The sequence below is a fragment of the Osmerus eperlanus genome, chromosome 1 (genome assembly GCF_963692335.1).
Source record: "Osmerus eperlanus chromosome 1, fOsmEpe2.1, whole genome shotgun sequence".
Lineage (NCBI taxonomy): Eukaryota > Metazoa > Chordata > Actinopteri > Osmeriformes > Osmeridae > Osmerus > Osmerus eperlanus.
In genome coordinates this window covers 16,201,837-16,211,759 of record NC_085018.1, presented here as the reverse complement: position 1 = coordinate 16,211,759, position 9,923 = coordinate 16,201,837, and the positions used below count along the sequence as shown (strand labels likewise).

Genomic DNA, 9,923 nt, shown 5'->3' with positions numbered 1-9,923 from the left:
ACATACAAGGTGGAAGGTAAGATTAACAAATTGATGCAGCTACTAACATCAACAACATGGACAAACATTACCTTCGAACATTCTAATTATGATCAATTAATCATTAGACACTCCTTGATGTGTTGATATTAAAAGGGATGTGTCCCATCCCCCAAAATTGGAACCCACTGCTAACATGTGGAGATATAATGATGGACCTGTGAACATGTGAATGTGGGAATGCATTTTGAATGCACTGCTGGGGTTGTGTGACGTGCGTGAGGAGTGATTGATTGTGTTGTTATTGCTAAGGACTCTCTTCCGGCAGCCTCCGGGACCCTTTTCGATCCATCCACTGTCTGTTTGTACTGCTGCTCATAAATTTTACAGCACTGGGACCTGCTGGGAGCTTAAACAATTGCTTTATTGATGAATTCCCTCATACAAGGAAGAGCACCACAGCTGGATGGAGAACTTGCTGCCACAAAGCATCTATTATTTGAGTAAAATTGCACTACAATGAGATTTTAGTATTTCTGAAATTCTTCTTAGCAGCGGGTTGAAACTGGTCCTTGAAAGTTAGCTAGGTTACAGGCCACTTTTGAAGTGATGTGTGTACATAAAAGCACTGGACTATATGAACTGTAAGTATACAAGCAAATACATCTGAAATAGGGATCTTGGAATGGAATGTGATGCTATGTATTAAGATGTTCTGTATATGTGAGCTGCTGCAGTACAGTTGGAAAAATGGTAAAGAAGTGAACGTGTTAAATTTTGAATTGCTAACTTGAGCCGAGAGAGAGAAAACGAAAGCAAAAGCGAGAGCAAAAGAGTGTATAAGAGAAAAGAGAGGGGATACCCTCTGTCATTGCATCCATCTCAGCGTTCAGGATGGACAGTATCAAGCACAGTCGCCTCTTGAAAGCAACAATCCTTCAAGGCACTTACTGTTTTATAGAATCAATATTGCAAGGAAAACAAGTTTAATTCTTGCAAGGATCAGCTTGAGGCGCATTTCAAGTCATATGGGGGCTGCTGAAATGGAATGCTGAAATATTTATCACAGCATTGCATATTCAACTGAGGGTCCTTTGTGAGTGCTTGTGTGATCTTCTGCAACACGTTGACAAATTAAATATTTATCACATTTAAATAAATAGGCAAGTGCGGGGTCCCGGGCGGCTAGAGGAGATGCATAGGTGAATAAAGAGGGCTACAAGTGGTGTACTATGAGGGATGATTGGGGTGGTGTCCCTGGAGGAAGGACTGTGTTGAACCTGGCTGTCACTGTACAGACATGAGACCCCCTGCAACATGTTTTCATTACAATGTGGTATCAGATTGGCTCAACTAACATACTGGTATCAGAGGATCTGAGCCATTGTCCTCTGCCTAGAAAAGAAATTCAGTGTCAAAAATGGGTTTGATCTGGATAGAAGTGATACACAACATATTCTGAGCTCACTTGAGAGACAGTGCAATGTATAGACTGTCAGTAAAAAAAAAAAAAAACCTTACCTTAACATTTCTACCATATTTAATGTTTTATTCACTCTTGAAAGTGATGTTTTGTCTTTATTCAATAGAGAATTTAACAGAAATAATTTGATCTTGATCCGATTCTACTTTTGGAATCAAATCTGCCTAATATTTATGAGAAGCATTTTGTGGTTCAGTGTTCAAATCAATAGTCTGTTATGCCGGAGGCAAAAGTTTCAAAATATTGCTTTCTACAAATACACAGTAAAGGTCAATGTGTAGATAAACTTGTGAACATAATCTACAGCAACATCACTGCAAGGTTAGATTCGAACACATCCCAGAGACACACAAATATCCGACGAGGCAAAATCCCAGAAAATTTGGAATCCCTGCCGGACGCATTTTTTAGGTCTCGAAAAAAGGACATGTCCGGGTAAAAGAGGACGTATGGTCACCCTAGCCAACCCACTGAGAGGAGGACATCTAAAACGAGTCAAACATAATCAGCAATTAAAATAGTCAGCATGTGGGAGTGTTTCACGTGAGAGAAGACCCAATACTGTGACTAACTCCACTTTCAAAATAGGCAGCTACCTATGTGACATGATGCCATGATGAGCAGATTGCACCATTTAAGGAGTCACTGGGATTTTAAGAGGAGATTACAGTAAATAACTCATTTTAATATACCTTAATTTTCAAAACCTATTGGACATCCATAGACAGAATGAGACCATCATGGGCACTGCATCACGGGCACAGTGCCCTATCCATTATTCCAGGAATCTGTGTGTGTATCACCTACTTCATCAAGGGCACTGTGGACTATCAATCTATAGTTCCAGGAATATGTGTGTCTCACCGACATCACCAACTACATCCTGAGCACTGTGCGCTAGTATCTTGAAAACAGTTTTGAGTTCAAGTCAAATCTGAGAATAATATATGAAAGAAATACACACTGACTTACATTTACATTTAGCAGACGCACTTATCCAGAGCGACTTACAGTAAGTACAGGGACATTCCCCCCGAGGCAAGCAGGGTGAAGTGCCTTGCCCAAGGACACAACGTCATTTGGCAGAGCCGGGGATCAAACCAGCAACCTTCTGATTACTAGCCCGCTTCCCTAACCGCTCAGCCACCTGACTCTCACTTACAGAAGGGTTGAAGTATGTACTGGAGACACTCAAAACAGTTACCCTTCACCAACCACATTATTTCTGTAACATTGTACTGCCTCCAAAAACCTCAGAGAGGGCATCTAGTTGTGCAATTAATTGGAGAGGAAGTGTGTGGCAGGTCAGGGATGTGTCTCTTTTTAATTAATACCAGTGGGCCTCCGAACCCTCTGAATGAGAAGTCATGAAAGACAAATGCTCAGTCAACCATATCCTTCCAACTATATCCATATATCTTCCAACTTCCAACTCCACATAGAAAAGCCCAGGAGATGCCTTTCTAAACAGTGTCCCATGTGGGAATTAACACAAACATTTATCAAACATTTAGTAACACTGCAATTATAGTACAATTACAATGTATGTACCAATCATAAATGTATGACATAGATAACTAAAATGTGCCTTTAGGCTGTGTGACTCCAAAATCACTCTTCAAAACATTTACATTGGGTCTTAAAGCTGTGGGGAATGATTGAGGACCTGGTAAATGTTGTGTGTAATGCATTTCAGTTTCAGCACTAAATCTGTTCCCTAGTCTCACTGACAGTATGTTCATGCCAGGAGGCCTTCAAGAACAATAGATGCTTTCCTGCCTTCTCTTTCCTTGAACCAGATTGACTGGGGCTTGACACTGTTTCCCTGGCACTGGGTTGTAGGGTGGCATGTTGCCAGGGAATTGAGTCTCTGGCTTGAATATACCATGTGATTTAACACCAAGGATATCTTCATCACCTGGCATTTCTTTCAAAGTTGTAAAGGGGTATGCAACAAAAAGAGACAAAACAAATCAAAGTTTGAGTACTTCACAACTGTGTGAAAACAAAGCAGAGAGGGGTGGTCAGAACCAAAGTGAGTTTGATTGCTTCATGTTTACATTTTGTAAATACAGTGGATGTGCACAGTTGTTTTGTGTTGGTGTGTGATAATGATAACCTAATTATTTATTAATTATTTTATTTTTATTTTCCAACTCAACAAAGGGTTTGATCAATGAAAATGTTTTTGATTGATATGAGAGTTTATATTTTCAATCCTGAATTATATTTAATTATGAGAGGATGTTATTGGTAGTCTCAATCAAGCCGTCATCTACAAAGCTGGAAACTAGAATCTCAGAGTTAAGAGTTTTCTGCCTGCAGGGAATTAGTTTGTTTACCAATTCTGGAGTTGCTGAAGGGTTAGCATTTACAAGACACTGTGCTGTTTTTTTTCTGTTTTCTTTTCATGCATCCTCTTTGTAAGAAGAGACATCTGTTCAGCATTTTGATTGCTGTACGTCATGATTAATCATAATGAAATAAACAGTATACAATATGCCTGAGTTCAAGAGTACTGTAGGAATAGGTTGATTAGAATTAGTTTTACTGTTAAGTTCACAAAATACGTAATCAGATTTAACTAATGGAGCAAAATAATTCATGCACCACACTATCTTTCAAGTAAAAGTCTCCTTTCCATATGAAAGTTCCAGCGTGTATTCTGTGTAAACATGCCTGCAAGCAGGGTGAGAACTCAGAGTTCCTCGAGGCAGAAGTTAAGAAGTTACAGAATGCATGTTAAAATTGCATGACTACCTTTTAACACTTACGTTATATCAAATACAGTTGAGTGGAGACTCAATAATGTTGCCTGACAAATACTGTGGAAGTGGGCCACAGTATAAAATACTTTCTTAGACTTCAATAATGGCCTGTATCCAATCTTTTTTTTTTTTTGCAGAATCAAAAAGTAGGAGGCAACAAATAATGTGGTCATACAGATACTTGCAGGGAGGATATCAAACTTATAATGTAGATTGCTTAACACAATAATAATAGGATGCATGTTCAGTGTTAAACAAAGCTGATGGTTTATCTGTCTATAATGGTAAAACATGTGGTTCTTCTACACCTGCCTGCCTTTGAAGTGATAAATCCCTGTGGGTAATCCAGCAAATGAGAGATCATATTCTGTTTGATGTTATCTCCTTCTGCATGCAAAGTTAAAACAATGGACTTTAAGGTTTCTGCGGTGGGCCATTCGGTAGCAGACTTCCCTGCCAAAATAGTTATCTCCATCTCGTTTACCTTTTCCATTTTTACCATTACACTTGAATTAACACATCAGGTAGGCTTATTCAGTTTTATATCGGTAAAAGGAGGTATATACTAATATTAAAGGGGGTTAATTTGTGATATTTCTTTTTAGCAGTTGTATAAAATTGTTTCTATGGATTTTACGATTTAGAGATATTTTTTTGTTGTTGACCTAAAATGTAATGGATGTTACAACAGCATATACAGTTTAGAAGACAGCCAAATATACCATCTTCTTGTCACTCTGGTTTGTTACAACCCAAGGCTCTCTTTTGTGCATCAGTCATGTAGACCCTGATGTTAAGATAAAGACAAGGCGTCTGCAATTTATTGTGGCTTTGATCTGATAAATACACGATGGTGTCCCTAAACCACATTTTGCTAAATGTGGTCTATGGATTCCCTCCTAAAAACAATACAAAAAGGTATAACATCTACAATACATAGTTTATGTATCAAACCATGTGACAACGATATTAATCTGTAAACTTTAGGCTATACTTTGAAGTACAAGTACGTATAGAACTTGATCATGCTACCATGCATTGGCATTTCTTGAACTAACAATCAAATTCAATAAGAATGGCACTTTCATGTGCCTGTGTTTTTTCATGCAACACACTCAGTCACACCCGACGATAGGGAGTGCTGTTTTGTCAGTCCGGTGGCCCGCATTTCAACTTGTTAATGATATTCTATCCAATAGCTGAGAAAATATTGGCCAGAAAGTGTGTACAGACTAGTATATGATATTATTGGTACAGGCCTACATGTTTATTGATACCGTATAGGTTCTTATTTAAATTGACAGCTTTGAAATAAAATCAATCATGACAGTCCGAAAGCGCATTCTTCAGCAAAACTGTAGACTCCTCGTCTATTTCCTTTGCTGAAAGGAATCAGTGGTCTATAATAAATTAGGCCTACTTTCAATTTGACTGGAAACCACACATTTCATGAGCAATGCACAGAAATGAACGGAACACAAAAATACAGATTAAAAAACGATTAATTCTGATTGGTCTACTGTACACGCCTGATTTGTGTAGCTTGAGAACCGTGGCGCAATTCATGCGCTTGGTTGTTTCCACGTGCCACTACTTGGTTCTTCCACAACGGTTGTAACCCGGGGATGCGCAGAACAAGCTCAGTTCAGAAGTCACTCTGTGTTCTTTTGGCTGCGTTTCTGGAGTGTCTTTCAATGGTCTGGTACTTGGGAGACACTTCGCTTTAGGTATCCGGGGCGAACTTTATCGCCTGAGCAAATTCACTGATCGGCTGGTTCGAAAATCCAGCCGAGAGCATCTCCTAGTTTTAAACGTAGTTGCGGGGCTCGTCCCAGAACTGGGGTACGTACCGACTGAGAACATTTGGATTTGCGATTTTAACATCTCCGTCTGACTGAGGACTACAGATGACAGCCTACATGAAAATGGTTTATTTTCAGTAAACAATTTGCTTCAGATGATTGATAAAATTGGTTCTGTCAGTACTTCTCATATGGATTCTATTGAAAAGAAACGTACGCTTTCTGCCAATCACACTGAGGAAAAATACAAAAACTGGTATGTATTGAAATTTACTCGGCATAGGCAATTGCATTTGAATCAGTCACATGACTACTGTTGTTTTTTTAACCGTTTTTCCATCCTTTCAACATTGGCATATTTTTTCTATGGATTAACTAAACATTTTATTGGAGCTTATCTTGCAGTTTTCGCATAGGTTATTTTAGACTAAACTGTGCGTTCAAGCTCTGCGCTTCTGAATCGTTTTGATTTCATATCAGTCATTGGTCTCATGAACAGGCATTTTATTAATTCAATCAGATTGCGTCTTAACTGATGTTTTAGCAGTAACTGCGAGGAAAATCGGTTGTCTGAGCCCACTGGGATTTCTCGCGTACAGGCTCATTTCTCTCATCTAGGGCACAGGACCAAATGGAGCTGCTTTGTGCCGAGCGGTCCGAGAATCATCCCTGACTACACCAGATTTTGCTGAGGCTACAGAGAGGCAGTGAAATGTTGGCAATTGGCGGTGCTGCACGGAGTTTCTGCCGTGACCTAATAGTCATCCAAAGTACTATTCAGTAATACATTTTTGCAAGTGTGCACCATTTTTTAATCATTGTTTTATAAACTAACTGCTGACCAACCGATCGGCTGCATCCTAGACACTTCCAGGCAGATGTCTCCAATATTCTTTTTTAGGCTAAACACTATTGACATAAATGCCCATCCCTGGTTCCTGTATAACTTTGTGGTTTAGCAGTTTGGACTTCAACATGTTCTGGATCTCAAAATAATTTTGTAAAACAATATATACTGTAGATAGGAAAATAAACAAAGAAATACACATGTTCAGCCTAAACACATTATCTGTGCTTTTATCAAGGGACTGTAATTGTCTCTCTGTTCCTGTTTATATATTATTTTTATGCTTTTTTCCTCATGTCGTTGCTAACAAGTGCAACCAAATGAGAGGTGAACATATTACATTTACATTTAGCAGACGTTCTTATCTAGAGTGACTTACAGTAAGTACAGACATTCCCCCGAGGCAAGTAGGGTGAAGTGCCTTGCCCAAGGACACAACGCCAGTTGGCATGACCGGGAATCGAACTGGCAACCTTCGGATTACTAGCCCGATTCCCTCACCGCTCAGCCACCTGACTCCTGAACGGATCAGTGCCCCCTGTCTCGCTGTCTTTTAAGTGCACTTACTCTCTTGGCCCTATGCTTGGCAGCAGCTGAGGGATTCACCCATGCATTGGCCCCATGGTTAATATGCTAAGGAAGCACTGGAGCATCTTTGTCTTCCAGGAATCCCATTCTATTGTTCATGTCATATGGCATTGGTTGGTTGAATGTATAAAATAATGCACATGGTATACTAAACAGTAAACACATGGCCTGTAAGAGCAAGGTATTGCTATAGATTCATGAAAATGTGATATGGACATAATGTGTCAGATTATGGGCTGCATATGTACCAGCCTAGCTGCAAGATGACATTTCAAAATTTCAGTTCATCTTGGTTTGGTCACATTTTTGTATTTGAAAATGTAATGTCTGATAACCGTCATTATTAAAATTAGTTTTTTTAAATCCCACATAAGTCATTTATTTCAGTGGCAGGACTGATGGACTTTGAGCGCTGACGATGCAGCATGATTTTATTCTATTCTTCATGTCCTCATGTGCTATGTTATGTATGGATGTGGCTAAAGTATACTGTAGTAACATGTAATGTAGTTACAGCAGTTAATGTTTCTTATCCACAGAGGCTGTTCTTTAAACAGGGAGAGTGACATCTTATGATGAAAGCACACAGTATAAAGGAAAAGATTTGAAAACAATTCCTTAAATTAAATTGCTTAAGGATGTGGCTAAGCTATATGATTTGGTTAAATGAAGGTTTATGTATTTCGTTAAAAATGATCCTAATGTGTGTTGACAAGCCTCAGTCAGTTACAACTGTGCAATCAATAGCATAGGATTCTCCCTTTGACCTTGTCATTTAATGCATACCTTAAAGACAAGCTAGATATATGTAAAATGTAAAATAGAAAAATACATTTAGTTGAGCTACAGTAAAAATGGTTAGGCACAAACAGACTATTGAATCCTTCAATAGTGGATCCTACCCCTGAAGACTGTCCAACTGAGAGCCATCATAATGATTGTTCAGCAGCAGACAATCATATCCAAAGACAATGCTCCACAGAATGTTCCACATTGTGAAATGCCCATGGTGTGTCCTGTCTTTAATAAAATTGCATGTCCACCTTGGGTTCCTTAGCTGAGTTATTCAAGTGATCTGAGCAGTGCACACCCCCATGTTGTGATGGAACCTCTCTCCTTTACTCCCCTCCTTATTAGATCATTTGCAATATACTGTCCCTCAGGGGCAAATGGATGCCTTTAACCACCTCTCCTATCAATTATGCACCAAACAACAGCCCCTCAAACCAAGAAGTCATCTCATTTACCCAGGAATACGTTTAGCCAATGACTTTCATTAGGCTTAGCTATTCTGGAGGTGAAACTATGATGGCTCATTACATTTGGGAGAGCAATCTTGTGTTCATCATTTCACTCGACCAAGTCCATGGATAATGATACCGTACCCACACCATCACATGGCCAACTAGGAGACAGCTTGTTATTATCATGCACATTTTGTGCATGTGTGAATTTGTGTGCCTCATTGTTGTTAAATTTGAAGGAGAAATTCTGGCTGTCATATTTCCTGGCAAGCTTGAGGGGATGTATTTTAGGGTAGAATTCTCTCAGGAATAGGAGTAGTGTGGGATGTACAGGATAGGATGACAAGGATGGAACCAACTGACAAGAGGATGGCTGCACAGATGTCTGCTCACAAAATGAGGAAAGTGGTGCATATTTCTCCAGTCAAATCTCAAGGCATGTAATCCAATGTGACGAGATTTAGAGTGACAAAATGCCTCCTAAAACTTGAAAGACACCAGGAAATCTGTCTTAGACACAGTGTGCCTGCAATTACAACAGATGAGGAACAATTACTAGCATCATGACTATGGTGGTAAGCTAGGACTAACCTGCTGATTATGTTATCTATAAGCAAATGAGGTCCCCCCTTGCAAAGAGACTACTCCATGGGAGCATAAGGCAGCTTCAGAAGACTGTGGCTTTAGGATTAGTACATCACATCAGCCATGGACTGACAGCTTTGGCTGTCCTCTAAGTGTCATAAAAATTACATACTATAAATGGCAATGGTACTGTAAATTTGTTACTGTGAAACAATTTACTTGTATATCTAAAGATCTATGTGGTTAATCCAGAACAGGGTCATGGTCTATAAAGTTTCAAAAGGCTTAGATTTCTAAATCCTTTGAGTCATATCACTTACAGTAACTGTGATCTAGGTCAAAGCTTTAACAGAGCTCCTGCAGTTCCACAGAATGATGCAACGCCATCCCCAAGCTTTAAATCATTAGACCATCTTTTAGAATCAAACTACTTTGTGATGCATCTTCTGTTGTGAATTCTTCGATATTTCTCAATCAAGATGCAATAACAGTACCATAAAACGAACTATTCCAGCATCACAATAGTAGATTATTCAAACGTTAAAATGTTTAATGTGACCAAGAAACTATGTTTAGTCTACCTAAAGAGGAGTCTATCTCCCTCCACTTGGGACACATTACCTTCTT

At 39.2% G+C, this 9,923-nt stretch overlaps 1 protein-coding gene across 1 annotated transcript in view; it reads left to right on the top strand.

The window, feature by feature from the left end:
* Positions 1-5,854: 5,854 nt before the first annotated feature.
* The window catches only part of cntn3b (contactin 3b), a 31,361-nt gene continuing 27,292 nt past the window's right edge, over positions 5,855-9,923 (top strand). Inside the window, exon 1 of the mRNA XM_062463751.1 lies at positions 5,855-6,288. The gene's annotated coding sequence lies outside the window, so the exon portion shown is untranslated. The remainder of the gene's footprint in view (positions 6,289-9,923) is intronic.